The following is an 18,898-nucleotide window of genomic DNA, read 5'->3' on the forward strand; positions in this document are numbered from 1 at the left end:
GAATCACAACAGTCGGAGAATTGGCAGATGGAGTTTAATGCGGAAAAGTGTGAGGTGGTTCACTTTGGAATGAGTAATAGGAATGCAGAGTACTGGGCTAATGGCAAGATTCTTGGTAGTGTAGATGAACAGAGAGATCTCGGCATCCAGGTACATAAATCCCTGAAAGTTGCCACCCAGGTTAATAGGGCTGTTAAGAAGGCATATGGTGTGCTAGCCTTTATCAGTAGGGGGATTGAGTTTCGGAACCACAAGGTCATGCTGCAGCTGTACATAACTCTGGTGCGGCCACACCTGGAGTACTGCGTGCAGTTCTGGTCACCACATTATAGGAAGGATGTGGAAGCTTTGGAAAGGGTTCAGAGGAGATTTACTAGGATGTTGCCTGGTATGGAGGGAAGGTCTTACGAGGAAAGGCTCAGGGAATTGAGGTTGTTTTCGTTAGAGAGGAGAAGGCTGAGAGGTGACTTAATAGAGACATATAAGATAGTCAGAGGGTTAGATAGGGTGGACAGTGAGAGTCTTTTTCCTCGGATGATGATGACCAACACGAGGGGACATAGCTTTAAATTGAGGGGTGATAGATATAGGACAGATATCAGAGGCAGTTTCTTTACTCAGAGAGTAGTAGGGGTGTGGAACGCCCTGCCTGCAACAGTAGTAGACTCGCCAACTTTAAGGGCATTTAAGTGGTCACTGGATAGACATATGGATGAAATGGAATAGTGTAGGTCAGATAGGCTTCAGATGGTTTCACAGGTCGGTGCAACATCGAGGGCCGAAGGGCCCGTACTGCGCTCTAGTGTTCTATGTTCTATGTTCTATGTTCTAATTCCAGCCATGATCCTGCACGGAGCAGCATGGTAGCATTGTGGATAGCACAATTGCTTCACAGCTCCAGGGTCCCAGGTTCGATTCTGGCTTGGGTCACTGTCTGTGCAGAGTCTGCACATCCTTCCCGTGTGTGCGTGGGTTTCCTCCGGATGCTCCGGTTTCCTCCCACAGTCCAAAGATGTGCAGGTTAGGTGGATTGGCCATGATAAATTGCCCTTAGTGTCCAAAATTGCCCTTAGTGTTGGGTGGGGTCACTGGGTTATGGGGATGGGGTGGAGGTGTTGGCCTTGGATGGGGTGCTCTTTCCAGGAGCTGGTGCAGACTCAATGGGCCGAATGGCCCCCTTCTGCACTGTAAATTCTATGATAATCATACAGGCTTGCTGCTCACCGAGTTCTGTCCTAGGCTATCCTCTAACCATGTGACTACAAAGAACACTCTGTGGCAGTGCCACTCTCCAGTCCAATGTGATCACTTGCTCTGCCGAGTACCTGACATTATAATGCATACCATCACAATCCAACACAGTCTTATGCGTTGACAATCTTGGAATGTCACATGTGACTGAATGGTCCTTGTACTCTGTTTCTGGTACTCAGGTCACGTGATAACATTTTTTCTCTTTCCAGCATTTCAATTCAGCATCTTCTTCATCAACCATTCTATCATATTGGTTCTTGTGCTTTTCTAGTACTGTGACCATTTCAGTAATCTTGTTCTGACACGTAATCTCAGTTTCTTCCTCTGTCTGAATTGCTGATTCTGATGTCAAAATATTTTTAACCTCTTCAGGTAATTTCTCATTGCCAAGGTTCCCTTCTTCAAGCTCCTCTTCTCCTGATTCAATTCACTGGACTTGCTCTTGGTTTCTAGTTGCTATTTCAGAATAGTCAGCTTATTCTACATTGTCTCATTAATTTCTCCTTTTTCTTAACTTCATTTTGGATTTTTTTTTTGCATCTTTTTTATTCTCCAAAATTGCTACCCGTCATTTCATCTTGATGCTTTAATGTCTTCTCTCGAGCTTGAATTAATTTTGCTGATTCTTCTTCATCTTCAATGGTTTCTAGTTTCTTTCAAAGTCTTTCATTTCTGTGTTTCTTCTGAGGGGAATCCATCCTGTTCTTACTGGGCATACACATTTCACAAATGGAACCTTCATTTCTACCTGTCTTAACTTCAGCCAAACCCTTTTGGCTTCACAGTTGGTCAGGCCTGTCTCTGACAAAGTGTTGACTTGTTTCCATTGTGCAATACTCTTATTGCTCTTCTTGAGGGGCATTTGGTAGCACTCCTCCTGGGGTCTTTCATTGTCCTCTTTGTGGGGTATTTTGCACTCTCTTTTGGGTCATCTATTGTCTCCAATCTGAGGTCTTCTTTTGCCCTATTTCTGGGGTCATCTGTTACCTTTTTCCTGAGGTCTTTGTTGCCTCTTTCTTTAGGTCATCATTGCTTATGGACTTTTTTCAGCATTGACCTCTATCAAGGGTCGTCGTTCATTTTCCTGTTGTCATGTGAGAGTACCTTTAAGAAATGGATGTTTAAGCAATGTACCTTTAAGAAATGGAGCAGCTAATATTACTGAAGTGATGTCAGAGGATGGGGGGAGCTGAGCTGAACTCACTTCTGCTTTTTGGGAGTTTTAGTTTCAGTTTCGAGGAAAAGAGCTTGGGTGTGTCTGTGTTTGCAGTGAGCCAGATCTGCTGTGATCTCTGCCATGAAAGACTATCTCTGAATCATTTGGGTGATTTAAACTCATAATAGCAATGTCTTTAACCTGATGTGTTTCTGTTTAAAGGTGTTAAGTCTCTTGGGTGTTTAAAGGAACAACTGAAGGATTATTTAGTGTTGTATTATTTTCAGGGTTATCTTAGAAGTAAGGGGTGTTAAGTGATCCAATGTTTATTTAAAAGGTTAAGTTGAGTTCATGGAATAAACATTGTTTTGTGTTTAAAAACCCACGTGTCCATAATTGTAATACCATGCCTGGAGAACGAGCTGTGAGCTTCAAAAGCAACAATCCATTAAAGGTGGGGGTTGGTTGAACTCCATGATACATTTTGGGGTTCTGCAAACACCGCTCCCATAACACTGTCCATAGCTAACAGTTCCTTCTTGTGGTTGCCACTTTAAGTGCATTACCTCTTTAAGGGTATGACCACTTTAAGACTGTCATCTTTTTTCATTCAGCAGCTGTCACTTTTCTCTCTGTATTTTTCCCACACTTTTGGAGTTTTGATGTGAACCTGGCTGCGCTTTTTTTAACTTTTAAACTTCTCCTATACTAAAAGAAAGCCCTTTGAGCGATCTCTGGAGTATTCTTTCTGGCCATTTGGAGAGTCCTTTGTCTCGTTTTTAAAAAAAATATGCTGGTTTATGTCTATTTCACTCGCACTCGGAGACTCAGCGCTCTCGTGGTCCGATGGGGCCGTAAGTTTTATGTAAAATATGTTAATTTCTCTGGGGTTGCTGCCACATTAATCCCTGCAGGCTCTTGCTCCCACCCGGCACATCAGGAGCCTGTCACTCAGCTTCAGCTTCTTGATTTTCCTGTACTTTGGGACACCTCATTGAAGTTCACTTGGGCATTTTGTTTTTCTTTAATCACTGATAGCTGTGTGCTCCTTTTAAAAAATCTTTCAGCAACTCTTTTCTTTTTTGTAAACTTACGTTTGTTTTTAAATTAAAGCCACGTCTCTTGATTCCCAGGGTTATTTACTCTGTGTTTTTTCTTAATACATCTCTTTCTAAACTTTTGACTCTGCCAGCCAGTTCAGGTATGTCCTGCATCAGTCTCTCAGCTTCTCTGAACCCTCTAGACCACTTGCTAGTCTACAATGTAAGTGTAGATGCTTTTCCGTATTTCACTCGCCCTTCTTGTGGATTCCAACCCAGGGGTCTTGCCGTGTTCTCTCCATTGCTCACACATCTTGTAACTGTCCATCGTTTCTGTTTCTATATTGCCCAGGTTCTGGCAATATCTCAAATGAATATATTCGCCCAAAGAGAGGCAGTCTAATGAGAATGTTATTTCCAGAGTTCCAATAGAACAGGATACCCACAGGTGCCAAACCAGAGGCAGTGTCATGATCGTTTATTCTCACCGCCAAATATAAAGATGCTCTTTCAGAGACTCCATTAGTGAAAACAAGAAGGATTTTCTTCTGACCACCTCAGGGGCCAAACCCTACATTGTATACGGTTCCCCTCCTACACCTTGGACTCCGACCCCCCCAGGTAATTGGGGGGAGGGGCAGAACCTCCCCCCTTATTGGGAGGAAACTCAGGATATAAACCCAGACATGGGAACAGGTCAGGGAGGGTGGCCCTGGGGGGTGGGGAGTAATGTAAATGTATTATTGTGAGTAGAGTAAATAAACCTAGTTGTTATTCTGCCTACCTGGTGTCGTCTGAAGTCCTTACCTTCGGCTATTATACTGGCGAGGAGGATGGGATGGAGCTGCTGCAGCAGCCACCAGACTTTTCACCACTGACCAGCTTCATCTAGGCTTGGAGAGTCCTCCACCCCGTGCAGCAGCGTGATGGCACTCATTGGTAAGCTGGAACCATTTGACGCTGACATCGAGGACTGGGCCCAATACATCAAGCAGGTACAACTGTATTTTCGGACGAATGCCATCGCGGATGACGAAAGGCAGACGGTCACACTGCTAACCACCGTCAGCTGTCCAACCTATGCTTTAATTAAAAGCCTCGCCTATTCAGACAGGCCGGACATTCTGCCATTCGCAAAGTTGGCCGACTTGGTCGAAAGGCACTTAAACCCACAGGCCGCAATCATGGTCTGGAGATACCATTTCCACATGGACTCGCAGGCCCCGACCGAATCCAACGGGGTGTTTTTGGTGCGCCTGCGGACACCGGTGCCCCCTGCGATTTTGGGGCCGCCTCAGCCGAATCCCTGCAGTACCGTTTTGTCTGTGGGCTACGGAACTGGGAGACGTAACGCAAATTACTACTGGAGACCCACCTGACCCTCCAGAGAGCACTCTCCAGGGAGCTCTTAAAGAAAGGGCAGTGAAGGCACTGGGGCCCCTCACACCAGAAGGCCTTCCAGGAGGTCAGGCTGCACCTATTGTCAAACTAACTACTGACACACTTGATACTTTCGGCGTCAGAGCCGTCCTGGTACGCCTAATGCCCAACAACTCAGAATGGTGAATAGCCTTCGCTTTCTGCACACTTGCCGATGCCGAATGAAGTTATGCACAGCAGAGAAGGGTTAGAACATATAGAACAGTACAGCACAGAACAGGCCCTTCGGCCCTCGATGTTGTGCTGAACAATGATCACCCTACTTAAACCCATGTAACCCGTATACCCGTAACCCAACAATCCCCCCATTAACCTTACACTACGGGCAATTTAGCATGGCCAATCCACCTAACCCGCACATCTTTGGACTGTGGGAGGAAACCGGAGCACCCGGAGGAAACCCACGCACACACAGGGAGGACGTGCAAACTCCACACAGACAGTGACCCAGCCGGGAATTGAACCTGGGACCCTGGAGCTGTGAAGCATTGATGCTAACCACCATGCTACCGTGAGGCCCCATTGCTTTCGTTGTCCAACGTATTTGTGGTATTGATGATCTATCAGTACGCTTACAGATGCACTTTCATGAATTATACAGACCAGGGACGCGATTCTCTGAGCCCCGCGCTGGGCCGGAGAATCGGTGCAACCGCGCCACGTCGACACGACGTCGGCGCGCAATTCTCCAAGGTGCGGAGAATCGGTGCCAATTGCGGCGGCGCATTTGGCACGGCGCCGGTCGTGGGCTGCTGTATGCGGCAGGGCCGCCGATTCTCCGGCCCGGATGGGCCAAGCGGCCGCGCGGAAAAAGCAGAGTCCCGCAGAGTCGCGCCCCACAAGTCCCTCCTGCGATGAGGGCAGGATGATCCCGTCAATTGCATTTGCCCAGGTCCGACGGTGGGCTTTGCTACTAGCCGCCTATGAATACACCCTGGAGCACTGCCAGGCACATAAATACCACACTAATTATATTAACATTTATGGAAATTATTTTCCAGCCCTTCCTGGGTGGGAACTTCATTGCCTCACTGACAAGAGGCAGGGAAAATCAGAAAACGAGTTCTCGCCAGCGAGAATCTGGTTTTACGATTCTCGTGAGATTTTGCGCCAACATCACCATTTGCGCTCATGGCTAATGTGGGCATAAAATTGCCCCATCATGTTCTGGATTATCAATTCTCTAAATACACGGCAGGTTTTCCTTGAGAGGTCCCTTTAATGCGACATGATATAACGTTATTCATCTGGAGACACTGCCAATCATTATGACATCGGCACAAATTGTGATGTTTTCCAGCCATCAGATAGACACAAGTGGGTCTCACTGGGGTAAACTAGCCAAGGGCAACTCAATAGAGAATTGACTAAAAAGCGTCAGCTCACAAAGACATTAAAGGATCATGAGAGGAGCCTGGTAAACTCTCGCTGTCCACACTCCACCACACAGCCACCCTTCACAGCCGACACCTTCAGAATATTGCACTTACATGGGGCAAGGAGACTTTGGAAGGGTCAGAGCGGCAGAGGAACTGAGATTTCATAGATTTCATAGAATTTACAGTGCAGAAGGAGGCCATTTGGTCCATCAAGTCTGCACCGGCTCTTGGAAAGAGCACCCTACCCAACCCCACACCTCCACCCTATCCCCATAACACAGTAACCCCACCTAACACGAAGGACAATTTTGGATACTAAGGGCAATTTAGCATGGCTAATCCACCTAACCTGCACATCTTTGGACTGTGGGAGGAAACCGGAGCACCCAGAGGAAACCCACGCACACACGGGGGAACGTGCAGACTCCGCACAGACAGTGACCCAAGCCGGGAATCAAACCAGGGATCCTGGAGCTGTGAAGGAATTGTGCAAACCACTACGCTACCGTGCTGCCCAATTTGCGACTGGAATTGCAACCCACACATCTTCACGGTAGAAATGTTTATTATAACTTCTTCCTTTGACGACAAGATCAAAGTTTAGCATTTATCCAAAACAAATTTGACGTGCTCTAAACGAAACAGATTCGTTCTTCAGTTATGACACACAGGTTAAAGCCACGAGCAGTTTGTTTACTGCGAGTTTCCACTGACCTTTGCTGTTCAGCATCAATATGATACAAATCAGAGTCCAGAAAGTGTCAAAGCTTTCAGCAAACTAATCATTATTTTCGGAAGTCTGGCTTCTGCCGCAGAGATTTAAGAAGTGCGCCGTAATAGAAAATGCTGAAATAAAAACTACTGAGAGTGCATGGTTGATGACTAACTGCTGCCGTTTAGCATGACGCACACATTTTTGATCTGTGGTGAATCTCATTTTGCGATTCGGTATAACTGATGCTGAAACAGATTTGTAAAACAACCACATTTTGAGACAAGGAATCACCTTGTTTGGATTTGACTGTCAGCAATTGACATAGTTCAAAGCATTCATTGAGTCATTACATTTCCGCAATGACGCAATTCCAAAAGTTGTGGCCGGAACGTATTCATCAGTGACCTACATCACTGACCCTGCCGGATTGTGATGGGTTATTCAGAGGTCACCTTACTTGCATGGGGCTCATGGCTAGAAAGGAGTATGTCCCATTCCTGCCTGCCTCAGGAGGCCACAAAAGGCAGTGTTATTGGCCAGGCTGAGAGAAGGTGGGTGCTGGATCATCATCACCCCATTGGAAATGCCAGCCTCTTTCCCCCTCACCCTTAGCGCATCCTCAGCATCTCCTGTCCCTTAAGATCTGCACTACAAGTTTTTGTTTTTTAAGAATTTCCTCTTACTACCTCTTCGGAATCCAGGGGCGGAATTCTCCGACCCCCCGGGGCCGGCGTCAATCCCGCCCCGCCATGTCCTGAATTCTCCGCGCGCCCCCCTCCCCCCACGAGATTCGGCGGGGGCGGGAATCGCGCCGTGTCGGTCGGCGGGCCCCCCGTGGCGATTCTTCGGCCTGCGATAGGCTGAAGTCCTGCCGCTGACAGGCCTCTCCCGCCGGCGGGAATCAAAACACCTACCTGACAGGCGGGATTGACGGCGCGGGCGGGCTCCGTGGTCGTGGGGTGGAGGGGGCGCGAGGCGATCTGACCCCGGGGGTGCCCCCACGGTGGCCTGGCCCGCGATCGGGGCTCACTGATCAGTGGGTGGGCCTGTGCCATGGGGGCACTCTTTATCTTCCGCCTCCGCCATAGCCTTCACCATGGCGGAGGCAGAAGAGACCCCCTCCCCTGCGCATGCGCCGGTATGACGTCAGCAACCGCTGACGCTCCGGCGCATGCGCGGACTTATGCCGGCCGGCGACGTCCTTTCGGCCCTGGCTCGCGTGGCGCCAAAGGCCGTTCGCGCCAGCCGGCGGAGTGGGAACCACTCCGGCGCGGGCCTCGCCTTTCAATGTGAGGGCTTGGCCCCTAAAGGTGCGGAGACCCGACGCCGGAGTGGTTCACGCCGCACCGACACGCCGGGACCCCCGCCCCACCGGGTAGGGGAGAATCCCGGCCCAGGTCTTAATCTTAGTTGGGCCTCACACTCTGCGATTTCCAAACTTCATTAGCCTGGCACATCTCACATAGCATAACTTACATCCGGTCCTGTCAGGCCAGAAACAGCCAGAATCCCTACTCTGAGCACCATCTCTGTATCAATGATCTTATTTATTGCAGGTATGAGCTCTACCCAAACAACACAATAGGAAATGCTTGTGATGCTAAGTGGTCTCAGAGACTCCCACCACCGGTTGTTTTAAATTAGTTTTTACGAGATGTGGGTTCTGCTGACTAGGTCATCATTTATTTTCCATCCCTAATTGACCTTCAGAAGGGGGTGGTAAGCAGCCTTATTGAACTTCTTCAGTCACTGAGGTATTGATACACCCACAGTGCTTTAAGCGAGCAATATTCAGGATTTTGACCCATTGGCAATGAAGGAACAGTTAAGATGATGAGTGTCTTGGAGGGGAACCTCCAGGAGTGCGGTTAACAGGTAGCTGCTGCTCTTGTCCTTCTAGATGACAGTGGTCATGGTTTTGGAGGGTGTTGCCGAAGGAGTCTGTGAATTCCTACCGTGTGTCTTATAGATATCACACACTGCTGTAACTGTGCGTCGGTGCTGGAGGGATTGAATGTTTGTGAAAGGGGTACCAATCAATCGGGCTGCTTTGTCTTGGATGGTGTCAAGCTTCTTGAATGTTATTGGAGCTGCACTCATCCAGGCAAATGGAGAGTATTCCATTACACTCCTGTCTTGTGTCTTGCAGATGGTGGGCAGGCTTTGAGGGGTCAGGAGGTGAGTTATTTGCCACAGGATTCCTAGCCTTTGACCTGGTGTGGTGGCTACAGTATTTATATGGCTAGTCCAGTTCAGTTTCTGGTCAATGGTATTCACCATTAGTGCAGGGCGGTGGCACAGTGGTTAGTACTGCTGCCTCACAGCTCCATAGACCCAGGTTCAATTCCGACCTCATGTAACTGTTCATGTGGAGTTTGTACTCCTTCCCCGTGTCTGCATGGGTTTCCTCCGGGTGCTCCGGTTTCCCCTCACAGTCTCCAAAGATGTGCAGGTTAGGTGGATTGCCCATGCTAAATTGACCCTTAGTGTCCAAAAGGGGTTTGGGTTACTGGGTTACGGGGTTAGGGTGGAGGCATGGGTTTAAGTAGGGTGCTCTTTCCATGGGCTTGTGTAGACTCGATGGGCTGAATGGCCTTCTTCTGCATTTTAAATTCTATGATTCTATGACCAGGACGTTGATAATGGGAAATTCAGCAACGGCGATAGATCCTCTCTTGTTGGTGATGGTCATTGCCTGGCACTTGTGTGGCACAAATGTAAATTGCCACTTGTCAGCCCAAGCCTGTATATCGTCCGGTCTTGCTGCATTTGGACACAAACTGCTTCATTATCTGAGGAATTTTGAATGGTGCTCAACATTGTGCAGTAATCTGAAAGCATTCCCACTTCTGGCCTTATGATGGAAGGAATGTCACTGATGAAGCAGCTGAAGATGGTTGGGCCTAGGACACTACCCTGAGGAATTCCTGCAGTGATGTCCTGGAGCTGAGATGATTGACCTCCAACCACCACAACCATCTTCCTTTATGCCAGGTATGATTGCAATCAGTGGAGTGTTTTCCCCGATTCCCATTGACTCCAGTTTTGCTAGGGCTCCTTGATGTCATACTCAGTCAAATGCTGCTTTGATGTCACTCTCACCTCACCTCTGGTATCCAGCTCTTTTGCCCATATTTGAACCAAGGCTGCAATGAGGTCAGGAGCTGAGCGACCCTGGTGGAGCCCAAACTGAGCGTCTGTGAGCAGATTATTGCTGAGTAAGTGCCGCTTGGTAGTACTGTTGGTGACCTCTTCCTTTCCAGTATGCAGTGCTTTGAGTCATTTCTTGATACCAAGTGGAGTGAGTTGAATTGACTGAAGACAGGTATCTGGGGATTTCAGGAGGAGGCCGGGATGGATCATCCACTTGACACTTCTGGCTGAAGATTGTTGTGAATGCTGCAACCTTACCTTTTGCTCAGATGTGCTGGGCTCCTCCATCTTTGAGGATGGGGATATTTGTGGAGCCTCCTCCTCCAGCAAGTTGTTGAATTGTCCACCACCATTCATGGCTGGATCTTAGTTCTGAGTCATTCATTGTGGAATCGCTTATCTCTGACTATTACTTGCTCCTTATGCTGTTTGACATATAAGTGGTCCTGTGTTGCAGCTTCACCAAGTTGACACCTCATTTTTCAGTATGCCTGATGTTGCTCCTGGCATGCTCTCCTGCACTCCTCACTGAACCAGGGTTGATCCCCTGGCTTGGTAGAGTTGAGGATATGCTGGGCCATGAGGTTACAGAATGTGGTTGAGTACAATCCTGCAGCTGCTGATTACCCACAGTGCCTCATGGACGCCCAGACTTGAACTGCTAGATCTGTTCGAAGTCTATCATATTTTAGCTCAGTGTTGGTGCCACACAACATGATCGAGGGTATCTTCATTGGGAAGAGGGAACTTCATCTCCACAAGGACCGAGCGGTGGTAACTCCTATCGATACTGTCACCGTCAGATACACCTGTGGCAGGCAGGTTGGTGAGGATGGGGTCAAGTATGTTTTACCCTCTTGTCGATTCTTTCACCACAGGACGCATTCCCAGTCTAGCAGCTATGTCTAGCAGCTATGTCCTTTTACTGGTTGATCATGCCCAGAGTGTTAGACATTCACTCTGATGTTTGATTTCACAAGAACACATCATTGTGGAAATCACACACCATTAGAAATGATTTGGAGAGAGGCACTGATGAGTGCACTACCGAGACAACAATGACTTCTGATAAAGAAAAGGGATATGACTGCAAAGTTCAATATAAACCAGGTAGCAACATGATTACTTCAGACACACTGAGCAAGTTACCAAATATGAAAGAAAAACTGCTGATGATTTATAGAACATAGAACATAGAACAGTACAGAACAGGCCCTTCGGCCCTCGATGTTGTGCCGAACAATGATCACCCTACTTAAACACACATAACCCGTATACCCATAACCCAACAATCCCCCCATTAACCTTACACTACGGGCAATTTAGCATGGCCAATCCACCTAACCCGCACATCTTTGGACTGTGGGAGGAAACCGGAGCACCCGGAGGAAACCCACGCACACACGGGGAGGACGTGCAGACTCCACACAGACAGTGACCCAGCCGGGAATCGAACCTGGGACCCTGGAGCTGTGAAGCATTGATGCTAACCACCATGCTACCGTGAGGCCCCGCCTCACTGCTAGACCTACTGAGGCTAGACTGCCTCATTTGCTAGACCTACAAATATAAAACATAGACATTGCAGATCAATATCAATCTGATGAGTTTTGGTCACCTCAGAATCAACCAACCTCATGTAGGAACAGGATCCGTTCCAACTGGACTTTACGAAATATGAAAAACCCCAAAATCCAAGGGCTCAAATACCCTAATTAAAAAAGCCGGACCTCAACATAGAAACACACAGAGGCAGGATACATCGTCAACTGCTAGACCGTCGTGAGACAGGTTAGTTTTATCCTACTGATGATTCCGGGCGCGACCCGCTCCGCGGACAGTGGCAGGTGGGGAGTTTGACTGGGGCGGTATACCTGTCACACCGTAATGCAGGTGTCCTAAGGCGAGCTCAGGGAGGACAGAAACCTCCCGTGGAGCAGAAGGGCAAAAGCTCGCTTGATCTTGATTTTCAGTATGAATACAGACCGTGAAAGTGGGGCCTCACGATCCTTCTGACCTTTTGGGTTTTAAGCAGGAGGTGTCAGAAAAGTTACCACAGGGATAACTGGCTTGTGGCGGCCAAGCGTTCATAGCGACGCCGCTTTTTGATCCTTCGATGTCGGCTCTTCCTATCATTGTGAAGCAGAATTCACCAAGCGTTGGATTGTTCACCCACTAATAGGGAACGTGAGCTGGGATTAGACCGTCGTCAAACATTCCAACATTGAAGCAGAACTGATACTATCAAAGGACTAGAAATTGGGGACATTATCACAACAATGTATATATTGTGTTGCCCTATTATGTATTCTCATGTATTTTCTTGAATTCTGTTTAATTCCCTTTTCTTCCCATGTACTGAATGATCTGTTGAGCTGCTTGCAGAAAAATACTTTTCACTGTACCTCGGTACACGTGACAATAAACAAATCCAATCCAATCCAATCCAATGGCACGAGATAACTGCTATCAGATAATCCAATTAAAAAGCTGAAGAGGCCAATGTGGCAAATGGTCCCAGGCAACAGTCATCACACAAGCAGCATTCACAACAGTCAAGGAAGGAGAGACTTTTACATGTAAATCAGCTTTAGGGCCAGAGATACCTCACTTTAATGGAGTTCACTGCTTTCAGTTATGAAAATAACATCAGTGCTGAATGAATCTGCCTGGACCAGGGCATGTAACAGACTAAAACATTTGAAAGGTGCTAAACATTGACTATCCAGCAGGATGACTTCTGAAAATATGTTATGATATTCCGATAAGACTTATCATAAAAAGGGCAAGATGGAAGGGTGTGGCACTGCAGTCAAGGAGAAGGGTCAGGCATAGTCAACCTGGTTTACAGACCTACAATTCACACTGGAGCGACAAATCGCATGGGAGATTGTAGGTTATGGGCCAAAACCGAGGGGCATTAGGGCTGAGGTTTTTAAAGTAACTGAAGGGTAACAACCAAATCCTCGGGGGATTTGGGTTTGAATTGAGGAAAGTTTGGGCAATAAACATGGGATTTGACCAGTTGGTTGTAAGAGGGGCTTTCTAACAAGTCCTAGTGGTTTTGTGTGTGTGGAAGCCAAGGTTAAACCATGGAGGGGTTTAAATCAGACTAACCAATTAAGTGTTGTGTAGTGTCGTTTATACTAATTTAGAGCTCTTTGTGTTCAGGCGTCAGGAGTTTTAATTAATAAACAACATGTTTGTGAAAATGAAAATTAAATGAAAATAGCTTATTGTCACAAGTAGGCTTCAACTGAAGTTACTGTGAAAAGCCCCTAGTCGCCAATTCCGGTGCCTGTTCGGGGAGGCTGGTACGGGAATTGAACCGTGCTGCTGGCTTGCCTTAGTCTGCTTTCAAAGCCAACGATTTAGCCCTGTGCTAAACCAGCCCCTGTGGTTGAGTCAAACCCTACGTCTGTGCAATTTTGTCCTTTATAAAAATCCTAAGTTAAGAAACATCATAAGGCAAAATGAGAGCGTGAGCTCTTACATTCAGGGGGATACAGTGAAAGATCCATTACTGAAGGCATTGTGGACAGTTATTGTAGAAGGATACAATACAAGAAGTGCCAGATACCTTCAGATGTATTTGGTCATCTGTCGATAGACTAGGGGCTGGATTCTCCGATTTTCAGGCTATGTCTGGAAGAAGTGTCCAGTTTTACAATAACAAAGGCGGCGGCACCCCCACACCGATGCTCCGCCCGGTGAGGGGGATAGCAGCGGTGGCGGGTAAAACTCCCGGCGTTCCCATCATAAACGGCAGGAGAATTGCCGGGTCCGTGGCTGCGCAGGCGTACGGCGATGACGTGCAGCGGTTGTGCCGTGCAACATGGCGCCGTCCTCTCACAGACCCGGCCAGCCAAATAGTGTCCCCCCTGGACCCCCCCTGGACCACCGCCACAGTCCCCCCAGCCCTCTCCAAAGCCCCCCCACTGCCAGCAGCAGGGCTCCCCCCCAACTGTGGCGGCGCTGGACACAATCCGCAGCTGCCACGCCGGGTTTCCGAAAACGCGACCCGCGCGGTCGTGAACTCGGCCCATCAGGGGTGGAGCACCTGGGGAGAGCCTCAAAGTGATGCAATGATGCCGTCGCAACAGCGTGCGACCCGCTCCTAGATGATGCAAATTTGGAGGGGGCGGAGCATCTGAAATACCGCACCGACCCCGATTCGGTCACAAACTTCGGATATGATTTCGCCCTCGGGCAACGGAGAATACCGCCTGAGACTTGGGCCTACCTCTACCAGCAGATCTCGTGTTTGTTAGGCAGGTTAGGATGACCTTGCCAAACCATCACCTGTCCAAAGTGTCAGACACATTGTAGCCACCTGGGTTGGCCACTTCCTCACACAAAATGGAAGAACGCAAAGGTTACAGGGAAAAATGGACAGTTGCAAAGAGACAAGCAGTTTGCAGAATCCCCTGTGTATTCTGGCTGCTAAAGAAACCAGACAGCATTGTAACTAACAAGCTTGCATATTAATGAAGCGATTCCCGGTGTTCCCGGGCACAATGGACACAACAGTTAACTGCAATCGCTACATTCTATAGAAGGTCAGACTTCTCGGCACCAAAGGGAGTCTGAAACAATAAGCCCCAAGGACCACCCAGTGATCAAGGAACAGCCCCGTTATTGGGGAAATTCAAATCAATCGATTGGGAAGTGACCCAATCGATTGCAAGTTTAGAGAGGGTCCGCCCAGAAGGGCGCGAAGCCCCTGGGACCTATAAAAGTCAGCTCCCAGGACTGATTCTTTCTTCTTGACCAGCCGGCCCTCCCAGCAGAACACCTTTGCAGCAGAAGACCCTGACCAAGAGAAGGAAAGGCCTGATCAGCAGCCGCCATCAAGTAAGTGTCATACAACGCACGCTACGAGAGTAGACACTCCTGACCCCTTTAGTCCACACCAACTGGAAACCTGCGGACCCAGTGCAGAGCAAGAGGCCATTGTTCCCTGATCCAGCAGTTCCCTTATTCCAGATAAATATTGGCCTATTAGTGGTAGGAATAGTTTAGTCTTAGTATTATATGCATGAGTAGTAAATAACTGCGCTATAATAAACGTATCTTGTTTTGAACTTACTAACTGGTGTATTGAGTCATTGACCTGAACTTGAACTTGAGCCTTGTGGCGGTATCATAACGATACCTGACGACTCCAGAGCTAAGTAATAAACAGAGCCAATTGAGTGCAAAGCACACTCACCCAGAACGAGCAACAACATGAGGGTAAACAGCCTGAAAACAAGGAAGGGTGAAGATGGCACATGACCATACCAGTGCTGAACTGCCTGGTCTGTGCAGAGGCCAAAAGGTTTGGGTCATTCATTCCACTCAGGGAATCTTGTTTCCCACAAATGTATCTAACGTAAGCTGCGAGCCTACATTCTATGATGTAATAAGACTATTAATTAACAGAAGCCAACAAAGTGAATTGTTTAGCTATGTCTTACCCAGCACTTTGATTGCACAAAAACACATTCCAAGTTGAACTCAAAGAGCATAACTTTCTCATTCTTAGGCACAGTGGGCAGGAAAACCGGCGTGGAAGCCAGTGCCCCAAGGGCAGCTTCCGCCACCGTATTTTTAGGGTCAAAAGATCAGGTTGCCTTTAAAAATGGCGCCCGATCCGCGAGTAGGACATGATTAAAGTCGGGCCTCGATAGGGCGTTCCTCGACAAGGCCAGAAAAAACGCAAAGTGCCATTGAATACCAGGATGTTTCCCGGTGCTGTTAAACGTGCCCAAAAGCGGACTCTGTATTTTTCCCATTGAATTGCGCCCGTGAATAAACTAACCTACTGAGTTAGCCATACCGCAGGCTGGCTATGAGTTATGATTTAATTGGATCACACCAACTGTGAGTTTGGAGAAACTCGCCACAGCCTACTTTAAAAATAACACAGAAAACACCTCTGCTTACACATAGATGGAGAGAGGATAAGGAGGTCCAGTTCCTCTTTCTCTTGTCCGTAACATAGAACCATAGTTACAGAGCGGAAAGAGACCATTCAGCCAATCATGACTGCATCAACCAAAAAAGAGAAAAAAACAAAGTCGCTGCTAATTTTAATCCCATTTTCCAGAACCTGGCCCAGGGTCTTGCAGGATGCAACACTTTAGATTCATCCAGGTACCTTTTAAATGAGTTGAGCGTTTCAGCCTTAACCACCAACTTAGGCAGTGAATTCCGGACACCCACTACCCTCTGGATGAAATAACCTTTCATCATGTCTCCACTAATCATTTTGCCAATCACCTTATGCTAAGTGAACAAGTCTTTTCTGTCTACGCTATCTAGGCCTCTCATAACTTTGTACACCTCAATTAGGTCAATTCATAGCCTCCTCGGTTCTAAGGAAACAACTCTAACTGATCCAATCTCTCCTCGCAGCTGCAATTTTCAAGTACTGGCAACATTCTTGTCAATCTCCTCTGTACTCAGACCAGAGCAATTATGTCCTTCCTGTAATGTGGTGACCAGAACTGTATACAAAACCCCAGCTGTGACCTAACCAGCATTTTACACATTTCCACCATTCCATCCCTGCTTTTGTATTCAATACCTCACCCAATAAAATAGAGCATTCCATGTGCTTTCTTGACAATCTTATCCACCTGTCGTGCCACCTTCAAGGACCTGTGGACATGCGCTCCAAGTCTCTCTCTTCTTCAACCCTTCCCAATATCTTCCCATTTATTGAGTATTCTCTTGTTTTGTTTGCCCTCCCCGCGTGCATTACCTCACACTTTTCCAGATTGAATTTCATTTGCCACTCCTCTGCCCACTCAGCCAAACCATTGATATCTTTCTACAGTCAACAGTTATGCTCTTCATTATTAACTACATGGTCATTTTTTTGCCATTTGCAAACTTCCCAATCATGCCTCCAAAGTTTAAATCTAAATCATTAATATGTCCAACAAAAAGCAAGGGCCTCAATACTGAGACCTGTGGATCACCACTGGAAACTATTTTCCATTCACAAAAACATCCATCAACCACCCTTTGTTTCCTACCAAAGAGCCAATTTTGGATCCAACCTGCCACTTTCCCCTCTATTCCATGAATTCTCACTTGTCTGACTAGTCTGCCACATGGAACCTTGTCAAATGCCTAACTGAAATCCCCATAGACAATATCCACTGCACTATCCTCATCAATTTTCTTTGTTACTTCTAAAAACTTCTGGGAGGGATTTTCCGGCCATTCCCACCAGCGGGATCTTCCAGTCCCACCAAAGGTGATCCCCTGCAATGGGTTCTCCGAAAGCGGGATAGGCAAGCTATGCAAAATTCTGTAGACATCGGCAGGACCAGAAGACTTTGTCAGCATCCATTGACAAGCCACTTCCGCCATCGGAAAACATGCCGCGAAGTGGGGGGGTGGGGCAGCGGAAACTCCCGCCCTCTATTAAGTTAGTAAGACGCGATATTCCCCTAACAAAACCATGCTGACTAGTCCTGATTAATCTGTGCCTTTCTAAGTGACAGTTTCTCATGTCTCTCAGAACTGTTTCCAAAATCTTTCCTAACGCTGAAGTCAGACTAACCAGTCTATTGTTTTCTGGTCTGTCCCTCGCACCCTTTTTAAATAATGGTACGAAGTTTATGAAACTCCAATCCTCTAATACTTCACCTGTATCCATTGAGGATTGGAAAATGATCCTAAGAGAATCCACTATTTCCTCCCTGGATTCCCTCAACAGCCTGGAATACAATCCATCTGAACCTGGTAACTTATTCACCTTCATGGATGTCAGTCCCCCCACAACCTCCTCTCTCACTATGCTTCGTGTATCTAATATTTCACACTCCTCCACTTTAAATAGAATGTCTGAATCATGCCTCTCTTTAGTGAAGACAGAGACAAAGTACTCATTGAGAACCCTGCCCACATCTTCTGATTCAACCCACAAATTACCATCTACATCTTTGATCCACTCTCCCTTTTCCTTAGTTAATCTCTTGCTCTTAGTATATTGGTCAAACATCTCAGAATTTCCATTGATTTTATCTGCCACTATTTCTTTGTATCCTGTCTTTGCTTCCATAATTTCAATTTTCACTTCACACTGTACTTCCTAGGCTTTCTACAGTATTAAGACTTTTGTGACAACTGTAAAATAAGACTCGAAGGGGGAAATCTGATCTCTGAAGTTATGCTTACATTGTGACGGCCTCCGCAATGATGGGCTAGTTTGCATCATTTAGCTTCAGCTCCGAATAGTAGCTATTCCATTTATGCACTGTAGCACATTTTAAATCACAGAATGGGAAAGGGCTGTGTGACTCACCAAGCAGTCGACTTTCTGTATGAACTGTAACCTAATTAATCCCTTGAGCAAAAATTCTGCACATTGTTATCTCTGTCTTCAAAATTAATCCAGCAAAACTCCAAAATATCAGTCAATTCCCACAGCCCATGCTTAACCCTAGCTAGTTGCCGAGCACAGATTGTATTTCCATTCCACCAGCACCAATGACCTTCATGTTGTTGCAGTATCTAATTATTTGATTATATCTACAATCTTTAATCCCATTTCTAATATTTATCCAGGTTGACAATCAGCAAATAATCAGCTTTGACCTTGAATCTGTTCAACGTGCAATTTACTCTGTCAGAAATAAGTAGATTTTCATTACAAATTGAATAAATAGTGGAATCTTCTGTCATTACTTTCATGTGGGCGCTTACCACCTAAATCCTAAATAGAGATTACTAATAAAACTGATGTGCAAATAGGAACAAAGGA

General features: G+C 46.9%; 2 long non-coding RNA genes across 2 annotated transcripts in view; one reads left to right on the plus strand and one right to left on the minus strand.

The window, feature by feature from the left end:
- LOC119977816 overlaps positions 1-18,559 on the minus strand; it is a 222,908-nt gene extending 204,349 nt beyond the window's left edge. The window contains exon 1 of the long non-coding RNA XR_005463280.1: positions 18,440-18,559. This is a non-coding gene — a long non-coding RNA (uncharacterized LOC119977816). The remainder of the gene's footprint in view (positions 1-18,439) is intronic.
- LOC119977815 lies at positions 1,311-12,312 on the plus strand. Its single transcript, XR_005463279.1, has 3 exons — positions 1,311-1,321; positions 8,925-8,927; positions 11,985-12,312. It is a non-coding gene; the product is annotated as an uncharacterized LOC119977815 (long non-coding RNA).
- Positions 18,560-18,898: the final 339 nt, after the last annotated feature.

Source organism: Scyliorhinus canicula, chromosome 14 (genome assembly GCF_902713615.1).
Source record: "Scyliorhinus canicula chromosome 14, sScyCan1.1, whole genome shotgun sequence".
Taxonomy (NCBI): Eukaryota; Metazoa; Chordata; class Chondrichthyes; order Carcharhiniformes; family Scyliorhinidae; genus Scyliorhinus; species Scyliorhinus canicula.